The sequence below is a fragment of the Macaca thibetana genome, chromosome 19 (genome assembly GCF_024542745.1).
Source record: "Macaca thibetana thibetana isolate TM-01 chromosome 19, ASM2454274v1, whole genome shotgun sequence".
Lineage (NCBI taxonomy): Eukaryota > Metazoa > Chordata > Mammalia > Primates > Cercopithecidae > Macaca > Macaca thibetana.
Window position 1 is genome coordinate 6,859,142 of NC_065596.1, and position 18,091 is coordinate 6,877,232.

The 18,091-nt window shown below is 50.2% G+C and overlaps 1 protein-coding gene across 1 annotated transcript in view; it reads left to right on the plus strand.

Annotated features, from left to right (window-relative positions):
• The window catches only part of BST2 (bone marrow stromal cell antigen 2), a 365,601-nt gene that overhangs the window by 38,303 nt on the left and 309,207 nt on the right, over window positions 1-18,091 (plus strand). The window lies entirely within an intron of this gene.

Here is an 18,091-nt window from a genome sequence, read left to right on the forward strand (position 1 = left end):
TTTTTTTAATTGAACAAGCTTTGATCGCGTGCCTGGTGCATGTGGATCAGAATTCCTGCCCCCCAGGAACTCACATCACATGACAGTAGGCCGGATCAGAACCCGGCGCCTATGGATGGTCCCAGCTCTCTAGGTCAGGACTTGAACAGAGAAAAGAGCTCTATCTTGTAGGTAGGGCTTTAAGGGATGTGTAGGAGTTTGCCTTGTGTGGGTGGTGGGGCAAGAGCACCTGAGGCAGAAGTTTACAGCACGTGCAAAGTTTTAGAGGTAAGAAAGTACATGTGTGTTTGGGACACAACCGAAGCACTCTGGGCCTGCCTGGAACAGGGCAACAGTTATTCTGCACCTCCCGTGCGCCAGGCATTTTATTGCATTAGCTCATTACATACAAGCACAAAGCGATGAGGTAGGCACAGTTACTGTGGTCACTTTCAGAGGAAAGGAGAGGAAATTGAGATTTGGAGGGATGAAGTCACCAAGCCTGTCTAAGTGGTAGAGCAGGTTTGAACCCAAGTGGGTCTTACTCTCGATCCAGCCTATGCAAGGGACTGCCTGTGTTGCACACTTGGATACCTCTCTCCCTCCAGATAATCCCCTTTAGCCCTTTTATTTTATTTTATTTTATTTTGTTTTATTGAGATGGAGTCTCATTCTACTGCCCAGGCTGTAGTGCAGTGGCACGATATCAGCTCACTGCAACCTCTGCCTCCTGTGTTTAAGTAATTCCCTTGCCTCAGCCTCCCAAGTAGCTGGGATTATAGGCGCCCACCACCATAACCTGCTAATTGTTGTATTTTAGTAGAGATGGGGTTTCACCATGTTGGCCAGGCTGGTCTCGAACTCCTGACCTCAAGTGATCCTCCTGCCTTGGCCTCCCAAAGTGCTGGGATTACAGGCGTGAGCTGCTGTGCCTGGCCCCCTTCAGCCCTTTGACGCATAGGAGCTACTACTTGACAAATCATCTTGCTTGGAACTTTTGGATGGAACTTTTGGACAGTGGCCCATGCCCAGGAAAGATTGAACCGCCTTCCTCAGGAGTGAGCTCCCCATCTCTGGGACTATGCAAAGCAAAGCAGGACAGAAATGGGAAAGATCTGGGAAGGAGAATCAGCCTCCCGCTGCCGTTTATTATCTGGGTTGTTCAGCCCAACTTCCTCCCTGGCCAGTGTGTAACAGCCACTGGCCACGTGCCGTCTACCATTCTTGCACTACACTTCCTCTCTCTCTTTTTGGTTCTGGCATCCTTCCTCTATCCTTGTCCCTCCCCCTTGGCTCCCTTCCCTGCGTCTCGCCTGCCTGTAATTTCTTCTGTTATTGCTGTGAGCAGTAATACCAGTGAGAGTGTCTGTTTCGGGCACTATCTCCCCTACAAGGCTGGAAACTTTTGGAAGCCTGAGGCCTCTCTGGGGCCCTGGCCTTGTGCAACACAAGGCTTGGGCATCTGAAAAGGGATACGATAAAGTCTTTTGGAATGGGCTGAAAGGCCTTTTGGTCTACCATTCATTCATTCATTCATTCCTTGTGTATTTATGGATGGGTCCAGGATTTGAACCCAGGAGCTTCTGAATGGAAGGCTATCCACTTCCTTCTGCCCACGCTCTGAGTTACGATTCTTGGTAATAATGCTTTTTTTTTTTTTTTTTTTTTTTTGAGACGGATTCTCACTCTGTCGCCCATGCCAGAATCATTCTCTGAGAGAGAGAGAGAGAGATAGAGAGAGTCTCATTCTCTCAAGCAGGCTAGGTTGGAGTGCAGTGGCATGATCTCGCCTGCTCACTGCAAGCTCCACCTCCTCAGTTCAAAGGATTCTCCTGCCTCAGTCTCCTGAGTAGCTGGGATTACAGGTGCCCATCCCCATGCCTGGCTAATTTTTGTATTTTTAGTAGAGACATGGGGTTTCACCATGTTGGCCAGGCTGGTCTCGAACTCCTGACCTCAAGTCATCTGCCCCACTTGGCCTCCCAAAGCGCTGGGATTATAGGTATGGGCCACTGCACCAGCCTGTTGGTATTAGTTCTATTACTAGTTGGTCTTACAGGGCCTGAGGTGCGAAGAAATGTCTCCACCAGGGGGATCTGATTTGGGGGCGAAGGTCTCCCCCACTGGGTTTTTGGGGGATAACGTCTTCCTGTCCCAAAGCATCTCCCAGGCTTGAGTACTCTGGTGTGGGGCATGTGGGGCGCATTTTCCTAGAAATTGAGAAGCCTGTGAGACCACTGCTCACATCTCAGGCATGGGACTCAGGTCTCTGGTTTCTGGCCCAGCTCCATGACTGTTTCAAGGTCACCATCCCCAGAGGGGTCAGCTGATGGCATTTGCGGGGAAAATGGAACCCTGGACCCTCAGGACTGCTGGATATTCTCATCTTCTCGTGACAATCATTTTCTCATTTTAACATTTTTATTGAGGTTCAATATAGATATGGTCAGGCTGGGCGTAATGGCTTACACCTGTAATCCCAATATTTTGGAAGGCTGAGGCGGGCAGATCACTTGAGGTCAGGAGTTTGAGACCAGCCTGGCCAACATGGTGAAACTCCATATCTACTAAAAATACAAACATTAGCCAGGTGTGGTGGTGCGCGCCTGTAATCCCAGCTACTCAGGAGGCTGAGGTGGAAGGATCACTTGAGCCTGGGCTGTGGAGATCGCAGTGAGCTGGGATCACACCAGTGCACTCCAACCCAGCCTGCTTGACAGAATGAGTCAGTCTCTCTGTCTCTCTCTCTCTCTCTCTCTGCAGTGGTGTGATCTCGTCTCACTGCAACCTCTGCCTCCCAGGTTCAAGTGATTCTCTTGCCTCAGCCTCCCAAGTAACTGGGATTACAGGTACCTGCCATCATGCCCAGGAAGTTCTGTATGTTTTGTAGAGACGGGATTTCACCGTGTTGGCCAGGCTGGTGTCGAACTCCCGATGTCAGGTGATCTACTAGCCTTGGCCTCCCAAAGTGCTGGGATTACAGGCATGAGCCACCATGCCCAGGCTCTTTTTTTTTTTTTTTTTTTTTTTTTTTTTTTAAAGACAGGGTCTCATTCTATCACCCAGGCTGGAGTGCACTGGCTTGATCTCAGCTCATTGCAACCTTGACCTTCAGGGCTCAGGCAATCCTCCCACCTCAGCGTCCCAAGTAGCTGGGACTACAGGCATGCACCGCCATGCCTGGCTAATGTTTTGTATATTTCGTAGAGATGACATCGCTTTGTTGTCCAGGCTGCTCTCAAACACCTAGGCTTAAGCAATTGACCTTGACCTCCCGAAATGCTGGGATTACAGGGTCAGATTACCCAGGCTGGAGTGCAGTGGCACAATCTCAGCTCACTACAACCTCTGCCTCCAGGGCTCAAGCAGTCCTCCCACCTCAGCCTCCTGACTAGCTGGGGCTACAGGTGCAGGCCACCACTGCTGGCTAAGTTTTGTATTTTTTGTAGAGATGGGATTTTGCCATAATGCCCGGGCTGGTCTCAAACTCCTGAGCTCAGGTGATCCACCTGCCTCAGCCTCCCAAAGTGCTGGGATTACAGGCATGAGCCACTGCACCTGGCATCCATTTTAACCACTTTACAGTGTACAAATCAGTGACATTCAGTGCATTTACAACGTCCTGCCACCCTTGGTAATATCTAGTTCCAGAATACTTTCATCCTCTTAAAAACAAACTCTGTCCTAGGCTGGGCGTGGTGGCTCACACCTGTAATCCCAACACTTTGGGAGGTGGAGGCAGGAAGATTCATTGAGCCCAGGAGTTCGAGACCAGGCTGGACGACATAAGGAAACCCTATCTCTCTATTCATAAAAAAAATTTTTTTTGAGATGGAGTCTTGTTTTTGTCACCCAAGCTGCAGTGCAGTGGCACCATCTCAGCTCACTGTAACCTCTGCCTCCCAGGTTCAAGCAATTCTCCTGCCTCAGCCTCCTGAGTAGCTGGGATTACAGGCATGCACCACCACACCTCGCTAATTTTTTAATTTTTAGTAGAGATGGGGGTTTCGCCATGTTGGCCAGGCTGGTCTTGAACTCCTGACCTCAGGTGATCCACCCACCTCAGCCTCCCAAAGTGCTGGGATTACAGGTATGAGCCATTATGCCTAGCCTATAATTTTTTAAATAAAAATTAAAAAAAAAAAGAAAGAAAAGAAATGCTATCCTCAACAGCAGTAACTCTCTACTACCCTCCGACCCCAGTCCCTCACAGCGACAAATCAACTGTCTGTCCTAAGGATTTGCCCATTCTAGGCATTTCAGGCAGTAAGTGGCCTTTTGCAGCTGGCTTCCTTCACAGCATAATGTTTTCCAGCTTCACCCATGTTGTAGCCTGTGTCCGTGCGTTATTCCCTTTTTATGGCTGAATTATAAATATTCCTGTGTATGGATGGGTCACATTTCTTTATCCATTTATCTGTTAATAAACATTTGGGTTTTTTTTTTTTTTTTTTTTTTTTTGAGATGGAGTCTTGCTCTGTGCCCCAGGCTGGAGTGCAGTGGTGCGATCTCGGTTCACTGCAAGCTCCACCCCCTGGGTTCACGCCATTCTCCTGCCTCAGCCTCCCGAGTAGCTGGGACTACAGGCACCCGCCACGAGGCCCGGCTAATTTTCTTGTATTTTCTGTAGAGACGGGGTTTCACTGTGTTAGCCAGGATAGTCTCGATCTCCTGACCTCGTGATCCGCCCGCCTCGGCCTCCCAAAGTGCTGGGATTACAGGCGTGAGCCACCGCGCCCGGCCTCATTTGGGTTGTTTCCACCTTTTGGCTATCATGATTATTGGCTCTTGTGATTCCACCTTTTGGCTTTTTTTTTTTTTTTTTTTTTTTTTTTTTTTTTTTTTTTTTGCTGTGAACATTTGTGTACAAGTTTTCATTTGAATACTTTTTTTTTTTTTTTTTGAGATGGAGTTTTGCTCTGTCACCCAGGCTGGAGTGCAGTGGCACAATCTCAGCTCACTATAACCTCTGCCTCCTGGGTTCAAGTGATTCTCCTGCCTCACCCTCCTGAGTAGCTGGGACTACAGGCACATGCCACCACGCTTGGCTAATATTTTGTATCTTTAGTAGAGACGGGGTTTCACCATGTTGGTCAGGATGGTCTCCAACTTCCAACCTCAGGTGATCCTCCCACCTCAGCCTCCCAAAATGCTGGGATTACAGGCATGAGCCACCGTGCCCAGCCCTTCAACTTTTATTTTGTTGTTTTTGTTTTTTTAGAGATAAGGACTTCCTATGTTTCCCAGTCTGCTCTTGAAAATCCTGGCCTCAAGCGATCTTCCCACCTTGGACTCCCAAAGTGTTGGGATTACAGGTATGAGCCATAGCACCCGGCCTATGTTTAGCTTTTTGTAGAACTGCCAGAACCAGACTGTTTTCCACAACAGCTGCACTATTTTACGCTCCCACCAGCATCGTATGGGGGTTCTAATATGCCCACATCCTCAACAACACTTCGGTGGGGTTTTCCTATTAAAAAAAAAAATTATGGCGGGGCGCAGTGGCTCATGCCTGTAATCCCAGCACTTTGGGAGGCCGAGGTGGGCACATCACTTGAGGTCAGGATTTCAAGACCAGCCTGGCCAACCTAGCAAAACCTCATCTCTACTAAAAGTACAAAAATTAGCTGAGCATGGTGGCGGGTACCTGTAATCCCGGTTACTTGGGAGACTGAGGCAGGAGAGTCACTTGAACCCAGGAGGCAGAGGTTGCAGTGAGTTGAGATCATGCCACTGCACTCCAACCTGGGTGACAAAGTAAGACTCTGTCTCAGAAAAAAAAAAAAAGAGGCTGGGCGTGGGCGCGGTGGCTCATGCCTGTAATCCCAGCACTTTGGGAGGCTGAGGCAGGTGGATCACGAGGTCAGGAGATCAAGACCATCCTGGCTAACACAGTGAAACCCCGTCTCTATTAAAAATACAAAAAATTAGCTAGATGTGGTGGCGGGCGCCTATAGTCCCAGCTACTCGGGAGGCTGATGCAGGAGAATGGCGTGAACCCAGGAGGCGGAGCTTACAGCCAGCCAAGATTGCGCCACTGCACTCCAGCCTGGGCAACACAGCGAGGCTCCGTCTCAAAACAAAACAAACAAAAAAGCATAACCACTGGGTACCAATTTTTCACTATCCATTCACCTATTGGTGGGCTGTTGGGTTGTTTCCAGGTTGCAGGGATAAGGGGTTAAGTTTTCCTTGACCCTCTGAAGGTTCACAGAAAAGTCATTGCCGTGGGGCCGATTGATTACTAGGAAAAAAGGCACTGAAGTTTATTTAATGTGTATATGCGGGAGCCTTCAGAATGAAGCCCCCAAGACACCGGGGAAATTGTCCATTTTTATGCTTTGGTTTACCAGAGTATGGGCAGCGGTGTAGAGATAAGATCGGGCTGGCCGGGCGCGGTGGCTCACGCCTGTAATCCCACCACTTTGGGAGGCGGAGTCGGGAGGATCACCAGTGGTCAGGAGTTCAAGATCAGCCTGGCCAACATGGTGAAACCCCATCTGTACTAAAAATACAAAAATCAGTGGCCAGGCACGGTGGCTCACGCCTGTAATCCCAGCGCTTTGGGAGGTCAAGGCAGACAGATCATGAGGTCAGGAGATAGAGACCATCCTGGCTAACACGGTGAAACCCCATCTCTACTAAAAAAAAAAAAAAAAAAAAGAAAAAACACAAAAAATTAGCCGGGCGTGGTGGCAGGCGCCTGTAGTCCCAGCTACTCGGGAGGCTGAGGCAGGAGAATGGCGTGAACCCGGGAGGCGGAACTTGCAGTGAGCTGAGATCGCGCCACTGCACTCCAGCCTGGGAGACACAGCAAGACTCCATCTCAAAAAAAAAAAAAAAATTAGCTGGGCATGGTGGTGGGTGCCTGTAATCCCAGCTACTTGGGGGGCTGACACAGGAGAATCACCTGAATTCGGGAGGAGGAGTTTGCAGTGAGCTGAGATCACGCCACTGCACTCCAGCCTGGGTGACAGGCTGTCTCCAAAACACAAAACAAAACAAAAAACAAACATTGGGCAAAAAAGATTCAATGTGCAGAGACAGAGTGGGGAAACCCTGCAAGGCCTGTCTGTCTAGATTCTTCTTGGCTTCTCTGAGCAGCATTCCTTCCTTCTGGGAATAGGGGCAGGACCCTCTCTGGAATGGGCATCTTATGATGTACAAACAAGGTAGGTTAGATCATTTCTTGTTTTTTTTTTTTTTTTTTTTTTTTTTTTTTTTTGTTTTTTTTTGAGACGGAGTCTTGCTCTGTCGCCCAGGCTGGCATGCAGTGGCACAATCTTGGCTCACTGCAAACTCCACCTCCTGGGTTCATGCCATTCTCCTGCCTCAGCCTCCTGAATAGCTGTCACTACAGGCACCCGCCACCACGACTGGCTAGTTTTTTTGTATTTTTCGTAGAGACGGGGTTTCACCATTAGCCAGGATGGTCTCGATTTCCTGACCTTGTGATCTACCCACCTCAGCCTCCCAAAGTGCTGGAATTACAGGCATGAGCCACTGCACACAGCCTCTTTTTTTTTTTCTTTTTTCTTTCTTTCCTTCTTTCTTTCTTTTTTTTGTGACAGAGTTTCACTCTTGTCACCCGGGCTGGAGTGCAGTGGTGTGATCTCGGCTCATTGCAACCTCTACCTCCCAGGTTCAAGCGATTCTCTTGCCTCAGCCTCCCAATTAGCTGGGATTACAGGCGTATGCCACTGTGCCCAGCTAATTTTTTTTGTACTTTTAGTAGAGATGGGGTTTCACCATGTTGGTCAAGCTGGTCTCAAACTCCTGACCTCAAATGATCCACCGGCCTTGGCCTCCCAAAATGCTAGGATTACAGGCGTGAGCCATGCGCCTGGCCAATTTCTTTATGGCCAGTTTTTACACAGAAGGTCAGAGGGCAAGTTAGTCATATTTTTAGGGTTTATGGCTGGCTCTGGGGAAAAGGGGTTCTGTTTTCTCTGTCCTATTTTGGGGAAAATAATTCTAGTTTCTATGGTAACCCTGGGGGGAGAATGGACCTTGGAGACAGAGGAGAGAAGTTCAGAGAAAATCTCTTGTTTCTGAGGCCTTCATTTTAGGGGTATTGTTTTCTGAGCCTCAACAAGGTGTTGACAATTGTGGATAAAGTTGTTGTTTTGATTGCCAGGCGTGGGTGCTCACGCCTGTAATCCCAGCACTTTGGGAGGCCGAGGCGGGAGGATTGCTAGAGGCTAGGAGTTCGAGACCAGATTGGACAACATAATGAGATCCTATGTCTCAAATAATATTTAAAGAAAAAAGCTGTTTTAAGCCTTTTTATACATATCTTTTGGTGATATACCCCCTTTCTCTCTAGTGAGTGCCCAGGGCTGGAACGGCTGGATAACAAATATCTAGGTTGTTTCCTACCAACATTTCAGTGCTCAGATTTTTTTTTTTTTCTTTTAGACAGGGTCTCACTTTGTCACCCAGACTGGAGTGCAGTGGCGTCATCTCAGGTCACTGTAGCCTCTTCCTCCAGGTTCAAGCGATCCTCTCAACTTCAGCCTCTCAAGTAGCTAGAACTATAGATGCATGCCACCATACCAGGCTAATTTTTGTATTTTTAGTAGAGATGGAGTTTCGCCATGTTGCCCAGGCTCGTCTTGAACTCCTGAGCTCAAGTGATTCACCTGCCTTGGCCTCCCAAAGGGCTAGGATTACAGGTGTGAGCCACCACGCCAGGTCTGGATTTTTTTTTTTTTTTTTTTTTGAGACAGAGTGTTACCCTGTTGCCCAGGCTGGAGTGCAGTGGCATGATCTTGGCTTACTACAACCTCCACCTCCCGGGTTCAAGCGATCCTCCCACCTCAGCCTCCCAAGTAGCTGTGATTACAGGCGCCCACCACCACACCCAGTGAATTTTTGTATTTTTAGTAGAGATGGGGTTTACCATGTTAGCCAGGTTGGTCTTGAACTCCTGACCTCATGTGATTGGCCCACCTTGGCCTCCCAAAGCACTGGGATTATAGGCGTGAGCCACCTCACCTGGCCACTTATTTTTTTATTTTTTTATTTTTATTTTTATTTTTATTTTTTGAAACGGAGTCTCATCTGTCACCCAGGTTGGAGTGCAGTGGTGCAATCTCAGCTCACTGCAAACTCTGCCTCCCGGGTTCACGCTATTCTCCTGCCTCAGCCTCCCGAGTAGCTGGGACTACAGGCGCCCGCCACCACGCCCAGCTAATTTTTTGAAGTTTTTAGTAGACAGGGTTTCACCGTGTTAGCTAGGATGGTCTCAATCTCCTGACCTAGTGATCCACCTGCCTCGGCCTCCCAAAGTGCTGGGATTACAGGCGTGAGCCACGGTGCCCAGCTATTTTTTTATGAAAGGCAAGGCCTTTTATAAGAGGCAAGGCCTCACTCTTGCCCAGGCTGGATTCCAGGAGTCATGGCTCACTGCATCCTTGATCTCCTGGGCTCAAGTGATCCTCCTGCCTCTGCCTCCTGAATAGATGGGACTACAGGTGCGTGACAACATGCCCAGCTAATTTGAAAAAAAAAAAAAAATTTTTTTTTTGGTAGAGACAAGGTCTCACTATGTTGCCCAGGTTGGTCTCAGACTCCTGGGCTCAAGCAGTCCTCCCACCTGGGCCTCCCAAAGCACTAGGATTACAGGTATGAGCCACTGTACCAAACTCAGGTTGTTAGATTTTTAATAGTCACCTTTCTTGACTCCTTGCCTCGCCCTCAGACCGACCCTGTGTGTCAGCATTCACTGAGCGCTTGTGTTGACAACATCCCGGTTCTGGGTGCTGGTGCTAGTGGTGGCGCAATTCACCTGTGGGGGTGGCAGGGGGAGGACAGAGCTGGTCTTGGGTGCGATTCACTCCTGCTCTGGGATGCCAGGGAGCCTGACATCCCTCTAGTCACAAGATTTGTGTGTTAGTTTATCTTTGCAACCACCCGGGGCATGGGCTTTGAGTAAACACGTGTAGTTGCCTGGAATGTGAGGGTCAAGACATCAAGGGACAGATTCAGTGACCTGTGCATTGACTTGGATGTGAACCCAGGGGAACTGACTGTAGGCCCTGCAACAGATCCATCCATCCATTCATTCATTCATTCATTCATTCATTCCTTCACCATTCATTCATTCATTCATTCATTCCTTCACCATTCATTCATTCATTCATTCATTCATTCCTTCAATAAACACTCCCTGACAACTTTCCTGTGCTGGGTGATGCTGGCGTACCTAAGTGGTCTCAGTCCTGGTGCCCAAGGAGACGTCAGTCTGGAGGAAGATCAGCCGGACACGGATCTCCCTCATCTGTGTGATGTCAGGCCTGGGATAGAGGGTGAAGCTAGGAGCTGGAAAAGTGGGGACTATATCTGGGGAGGCAGGGAACTTATCCTGAAAAATGAGACTTTGCAACTGGGGTTCTGAGGAGTGCGTGGGAGTTTGCCAGTCAGAGGATGTGTTCATTTACTCAACAATTCCCCTTCCCCACTACCACCAGCCAAAACCTCTGTGCTACTCTCACTCCAGCCTGGCCTCAAGGATCCTCCAGGCTCAGGGAGACAGAACCAGATACAGACTCTCCAAGTGATCATGAATGGGCTGGAAGAAGGGGTGAGAGCAGGAGGTGCCCTGGGTAGAGGAACAGCGGGCTCTGAAGGGGACCATACGGGGGTCTCTTAGGACGGGAGGGTGTGGTTGCAATTGATTCCCTCAGAGTGGCAGTTGATGGTTAGTGGCTTGATCTCGGCTCACTGCTACTTCCGTCTCCCAGATTCAAGCAATTCTCCTGCCTCAGCCTCTCAAGTAGCTGGGATTACAGGTGTCCACCACCACACTCAGCTGATTTTTTGTATTTTTAGTAGAGATGGGGTTTGACTATGTCAGCCAGGCTGGTCTCAAACTCCTGACCTTGTGATCCACCTGCCTGGGCCTCCTAAAGTGCCGGGACTACAGGCATGAGCCACCGGTCCCAGCCAAATACTTTTGCTTTGAAATATACGGCTTAGGCTGGGTGTGGTGGCTCACGCCTGTAATCCCAGCACTTTGGGAGGTTGAGGCAGGAAGATCACTTGAGGTCAGGAGTTCGAGACCAGTCTGGTCACCACACAAAACCCTGTCTCTACTAAAAATACAAAAATCAACCAGGTGTGGTGGTACACACCTGTAGTCCCAACTACTTGGGAGGCTGAGGCATGAGAATTGGTTGAACTCTGGAGGTGGAGGTTGCAGTGAGCCAAGATCACACCACTGCACTCCACTCTGGGCGACAGAGTGAAACCATGCTTCCGCCACCACCCTCAGGGCTGGCTATGGGGTGCACATGAGTAGAGATGTGGCCAGTTGGACAGGCTGGAACTAGGATAAGACTGACTTAGGTCCCTGGGGCTGCGGGGGACTATGAAATGGTGCAGTGAGCCAACATTAAGCACATACTATGGGCCGTCCTCAGGGATGACATACATGTCCCTTCCCTCCTCCCTTCTACACACATGTATTGAGCACTCACTGTGTGTTAGACTCTGTGCCAAGCCAGCAGCAGGTGTCCCAGCCCTGCCTTCAGGATTTCCTAGCTCCTAACTGCTAGCTCAGTGCTCCTCAATCTTTAAGACCAGATTAATTCATTAATTATTCCTTTTAACATACGTTTATTGAGTACCTACCATGTGAGGCAGTGGAGAGACAAAACTTTCTGAGACCCAGTCCTGGCTTCTGAGAAGCTTATCGCCTGCTTGGGAGGCAAATAAGGAAACTCATGTGATGAGAGCAGCTGACCTCCTCCACTCAGTTATGGGAGTCAGGGAAGGCTTCCTGGAGGAGGGGACATCTCGGCAGAGACAGGGGGATAAAGCAGTTTATCCCAGAGAAGAGGGGAAAGGGTGTTCCTGGCTGTGGGAATAGCGTGTGCAAAGGCCTGCTGGGGAGATGTGTGGGAAAAATTAAAGACTTCCAGGGAGGCTGTAGGCCACAGGATGGCAGAGGTGAGGGGAAGCTGAAATGGCCAATCACCAAGGAAGAAGGGCCTTGTAGGCGGAGCTTTTGATGTGCGTCTTCTCATTGGTCGCCAGCCGTGGTCCAGGCAGCGGCAGTCACAGGGGCGTGGTCAGGGACTGTGCTGCATCCCAGCCACTTGGTCCAGATCCCGAGCTGGATGCGACCTGCCGGGGTGGCGCGCAGTGTTGTTACCCCGGCGGAGGTGACCAAACTGGGTCCAGACCCAGTTTCCAATTCCCGCCCAGGTCTGGGCCCCCAAGCAGCACCATGTCTCGACATCCAGACCCGCACCAAGTCAAACGGTCACCAACGTCCCCGCACCTCCCTTTCTACTAATGACCCTGTTGTAAAACATGAGGTTGAGGGGTCAAGGGCACAGACACCAAGCTTGGTGGGGTTCATATCTCAGCTCTGTCTCTCCCCAGAGGTGCGACCTCCCTGGGCCTTGGTTTCTCCATCAATTGAACTGGTAGGGTCGCTGTGGGGATTAAAGAGTTAAAACAGTCCGAGGGTGTAGGCCTGCATGTGCTAAGCGCTCACCTGGTGTTCTTTATTCTTGTAATTTATCATTTTATTTTGGAAATCTACTGGCTACAAGTAGCTCTCTGGCAGCTGGTTGCAGCTTCGTTCTAGGTATCCCTTCGTCCTAGGGATAGCGAATCAACCCCGGGACTGTTTCTAGATGCATTGAATTTAACCCCAAATAAAGGTGACATCCTGTGTCTGAATGTAATTAAACATCGATTCATTTGGACTTTGCAGTTTTCGTTTTGCATTTTGGAGCCAAAGCCAACATGTCTCTGGGTCTCAAGCATTTTCTTTATTTTCTTTCTTTTTCTTTTCTTTTCTTTTCTTTTCTTTTCTTTTTCGGAGACAGAGTCTTACTCTATCCCCTAGGCTGGAGTGCAGTGAGTGATCTCGGCTTACTGCAACCTCCGCCTCCCAGGTTCTAGTGATTCTCCTGCCTCAGCCTCCCGAGTAGCTGGGATTACAGGAGCTGCCACCACGCCCGGCTAATTTTTGTATTTTCAGTAGAGAAGGAGTTTTGCCATGTTGGCCTGGCTGGTCTCAAACTCCTGACCTCAGGTGATCTGCCCACCTCAGCATCTCAAAGTGCTGGGATGACAGGCATGAGCCACCGTGCCTGGTAAAGCATTTTGATAGGGCCCCAGAGTACTTTTCAGCTGCGGGCACCGAGAGTCTGAGACAGGCCTGCCTGACAGTCCCCTTATGGTGGTCCTATAGATATGAGAAGTCAAACCCCTGAGTTGGGGTCCAGCAATGTCTCCTACTACCTGGGTGGTATAGGCAAATGCCTCGGCATCTCTGATCCATGGTTTTCTCATGGGTCAACGGAAAGAGAGGCCCCACGGTGAGTGTTCTCTCCCCTCCCTGCTTCAGCCTCTTAGGTTGGGGGTGAGTCCACGAGGTCTCCAGCCAGTCTAGAGTGGGGAAACAGGACTTGGAGGAAAGGCGTGAGTCCAAGTGATCTGCCCGCCTTGGCCTTCCAAAGTGCTGGGATTACAGGCATGAGCCACCATACCTGTGCCCCGCCCCCCGCCACCTTAAAAAAACGTTTTAAACTGCCATTTTAGGAGATTTAGGGGAAGGAGAGCCAGCAGAGTGCAGGGGTTAAGGGCCTCAGCTGGGCTTCCTAAATTCAAATCCAAGCTCTGCCACTCCCCTGATGTGTGACGTTAGGTGAGCGACTTAACGTTGTCGTTCTCAGTTTCTCCATCTGCAAACTCTATTATGGGGATTAAATGAGTGTTTGTAGAGTTCTGTTCCATGTCTGGCACACTGCAGGCACATGTTAAACAAGTTAACCTCCCTCAGAGGGTCACAGAGAGTCCCTGGTTCCCCGCTGCTCCCAGCAGTGGGATCGCCCGATGGCCTAGTGCTGCCCCCAGCTGGTCACTCTTGGAACTTTGGGCTGAGGCCCTGTCTCTGACTCCGGAACCCCGCCCCCATTGAGTCTGAACCTATTACGTTCCTTCGTCTCCCTTTATTTCCCGCCTCCGTCTCATCTTCTTGACCAATCCAATCACTTTGGTTTGTGATCCATCCAATCCCATCCAACCACTCCAGGCCCATCCAGTCATTTTGCTGCCTCCTGTTAGTTCCGCCCTACATCCCTGCAGGTCAGGGCCCGGAACTTTCAAAAGATTGATGTTGCCTTCGTCCCATTTAATTCTCTGGGAAACCATTTTATTATTAATTATTATTATTATTTGTTGTTGTTGTTGTTGTTATTGTTGTTTTTGAGACAGAGTCTCACTCTGTTGCCCAGTCTGGAGTACAGTGGCGGGATTTCGGCTCACTGCAGCCTCTGGCTCCTGTGTTCAGGCGATTCTTCTGCCTCAGCCTCCGGAGTAGTTGGGATTACAGGCGCCCGCCACCACGCCCAGCTAATTTTTAAACTTTTAGTAGAGACAGGGTTTCCCCATGTTGGCCAGGCTGGTTTTGAACTCCTGACCTCAGGTGATCTGCCCGTCTTGGCCTCCCAAAGTGCTGGGATTACAGATGTGAGCCACCGCGCCCGGCAGAAACCATTATTTTTTATCCTCATTTTATAGGCGATAAACCAAGGTTGCCCTCATTGATTTCTCTGCCCCAGGCGGCCTGACAGCTACAATTAAGTTCAATAAGAGGTCCAGTCTCAGAACCTTTGCACACGCCCTGCCTTCGGCCAGGAATGTCCTTCCTCCAATTCCCTGTGCTGAGAGAGATCCTCCTTGCTCACTGGACCCCTGACCTTGGCAAAGAAGGAGCCGCAGAGAAAAAAGGGCAAGAGCAGATGGAGACAGCACCGGCATAATTAAGTGGAGGGATGAGAAGGCTCAAATCAATAGCTCTGGAATTAACTAAGCTGTTGGCAGGAAGAAAATGGGGCACCAGAGCTTAAAAATTAATTGGATCCGAGTGATCAATGGTGAACGTCGAAATGTCCCCTTTCGTTATTACTATTATTAGTACTATTATCATTATTATTTTGAGATGGGGGTCTCACTCTGTTGCACCCAGGCTGAAGTGCAGTGGTGTGATCTCGGCTCACTGCAGCCTCTGCCTCCGGGATTCAAGCGATTCTCTTGCCTCAGCCTCCCAAGTAGCTGGGACTGACTACAGGCATGCGCCACCACGCCTGGCTAATTTTTTTTTTTTTTTTGTATTTTTAGTAGAGATGGGATTTCACCATGTTGACCAGACTGGTCTGGAGCTCCTGACCTCAGGTGATCCGCCCACCTCGGCCTCCCAAAGTGCTGGGATTGCAGGTGTGAGCCACCACACCCAGCAGAAACGTCCCCTTTCAGATCAGCGCGACATGGGCATGGATGTGGATCCAGGCTGTGTTCATTGAATGAGGCAGGGGAATTGCTTGAACCCAGGAGGCGGAGGTTGCAGTGAGCCAAGATCACGCCGCTGCACTCCAGTCTAGTGACACAGTGAGACTCCATCTCAAATAATAAATAACTAAATGAATAAATAAGCACTTGAGAGAAGAAGAGGAGCACCTGTGGTATGCCCAAGGACCCTGAATTCCATGTTCCCTGCAGGTAACATTCCTGCTGACCTGATAACAGGGACTGGTGTTGAGCATGGACAGAGTTGTAAAGGGTGGACCTCTGGGTGTGATATCTTGGCTTTGATGGTCCTGGAAGGGCAGGGTGTCCCTTGACCTTATATCTATGCCCTTGCCCCAAATGGCCACACCTCATTGCATGTTGTTGACTATCCCATTGGTATCTCCAGCCCGCATCTCCCCAGAGCTCCAGACCTCAGTATCCAATGGCATTGGATATTTCCACTGGGTGCCTTGCAGGCATTTCACACCCACAAGGCCAAAACCTGGCTCTTAGAAGTTACTCGCCCTGAGATCTGCCACTTCTCCATCCTGTTGGTGGCTCCACTATCACACAGTGGCCTGGGTCCTGATTCCTGGATACACTCTTTATTTTATTTTTTTAAGAGGGTCAGCCAGGCGTGGCAGCTCGTGCCTGTAATCCTAGCACTTTGGGAGGCTGAGGCAGGCAGATCACTTGAGGTCGGGAGTTTAGAACCAGCCTGGCCAACATGGTGAAACCCTGTCTCTACTGAAAGTACAAAAAATTAGTGGGGCGTGGTGGCAGGTGCCTGTAATCCCAGCTACTCAGGAGGCTGAGGCATGAGAATCGCTTGAACACAGGAGGTGGAGGTTACAGTCAGCCGAGATCGTGGCACTGCACTCCAGCCTGGGCAACAGAGGGAGACTCTGTCTCAAACAAACAAAACAAGCAAACTAAAAAAGAGACAGTCTCACTCTGTCACTCAGACCCAGGCTGGAATGCAGTGTTGCAATAATGGCTCACTGCAGCCTCCATCTCCTTGGCTCAGGCAGTCCTCCCCCTGCAGCCTCCTGAGCACTGGGACTACCGGTGCACACCACCATGCCTAGCTCGTTTAAAAATTTTTGTGGAGATGGGGTCTCACTCTGTTGCTCAGGCTGACCTCAAACTCCTGGTCTCCTTCAAGCAATTCTCCTGCCTTGGCCTCCCAAAGTGCTGGGATTACAGTCACAAGCCACTGCGCCTGACCTGGACTCACTCTTGTCCCTTCTCTTTCCTTACCCTGCATATCGAGTGCATCAGCTGGTCCTGCAGTCTCAGGCTCCAGAATGAAACTGAGCCTCCATGAGCTCCCAAGGGGCGCTGCTGTATCCTGTGTGGATGCTGCCCTGGCTCCCTGCCACCTACACTCCTGCCCCCAGCCACCCCTTCTCCCCTAGGGAGCCCCAGATGGATTCTTAAAATCATAAAACAGGCCGGGCACGGTGGCTCACGCCTGTAATCCCAGCACTTTGGGAGGCCAAGGTGGGTGGATCACAAGGTCAGGAGATCGAGACCATCTTGGCTAACACATGAAACCCCGTCTCTACTAAAAATACAAAAAAAAAAAAAAAAAACAGCTGGGTGTGGTGGCAGGCGCCTGTAATCCCAGCTACTCGGGAGGCTGAGGCAGGAGAATGGCAGGCGCCTGTAATCCCAGCTACTCAGGAGGCTGAGGCAGGAGAATGGCATGAACCCGCGAGGCAGAGCTTGCAGTGGGCTGAGATCGCGCCACTGCACTCCAGCCTGGGCAACTGAGTGAGACTCTGTTTCAACAAAAAAAAAAATCATAAAGCAGATCACGCCCTTCCTCTGCTCAAAGCCCTCCCATGGCTCCCTATTATCCTCATAATATAGCCCACACTCTTCCCCATGATCAGGAGGCCTGGCATAGTCTGTGTCCCTGCTGACCTGGCCCCCAACTCCAGCACTCCCTTGCTCCTTCCAGCACGTACTGAATCACTCATGTTTATGGAGTGCCCACAGTGTTCTGATTCCTTTTCCCGCTCAAGGTGGTCACCCCCTGCCAGTGCAGTTGGGGGCATCAGAGAGAGGTCCGGGGGTGGGGAGACATGGGTGAGAACAAGACCTCAGTGGCCCTTAGGCTTGGGCTGGAGTCTCAGCCCTGTCTTGCAGAGCTGAACCCCCATCTCTTCTTCCTTCTCAACCACTGTCTCCATCTCTCTGTCTGTCCGTCTCAGAGTAAATTCCAGAGCCTTCTCCATCCCCGGCCCTGAGGCTCTGAACAACCTTCCCCCATAGTTCCCTTTCTCTCTCTCTTCTTCTTCTTCTTCTTCTTTTTTTTTTCAGACAGAGTCTTGCTCTTTTGCCCAGGCTGGAGTGCAGTGGCACAATCTCGGCTCACTGCAACTTCCGCCTCCTGGTCTCAAGTGATTCTCCTGCCTCAGCTTCCAGAGTAGCTGGGACTACAGGCGTGCACCACCACCCCTGGTTAATTTTTGTAATTTTTTAGTGGAGATGGGATTTCACCATGTTGAACAGGCTGGTCTCGAACTCCTGACCTCAGGTGATCTGCCCACCTTGGCCTCCCAAAGTGCTGGGATTACAGGGGTGAGTCACCACACCCAGTCCTCTTTGTCTCTTTTCCTGTCTCCCCCTCGTTCATTCACACCAGCCTTCTCGGCTTCTCCAACACACCAACACACCAGGCACAGCCCCACCTCAGGGCCTCCACACCTATCCTGTGAATGCCTGTCCGTCATCTCTCCCCATGCCTGGCTCCACCTCTTTTACCGCTCGGCTCTCGTGTTGCCTCCTCCGGGAA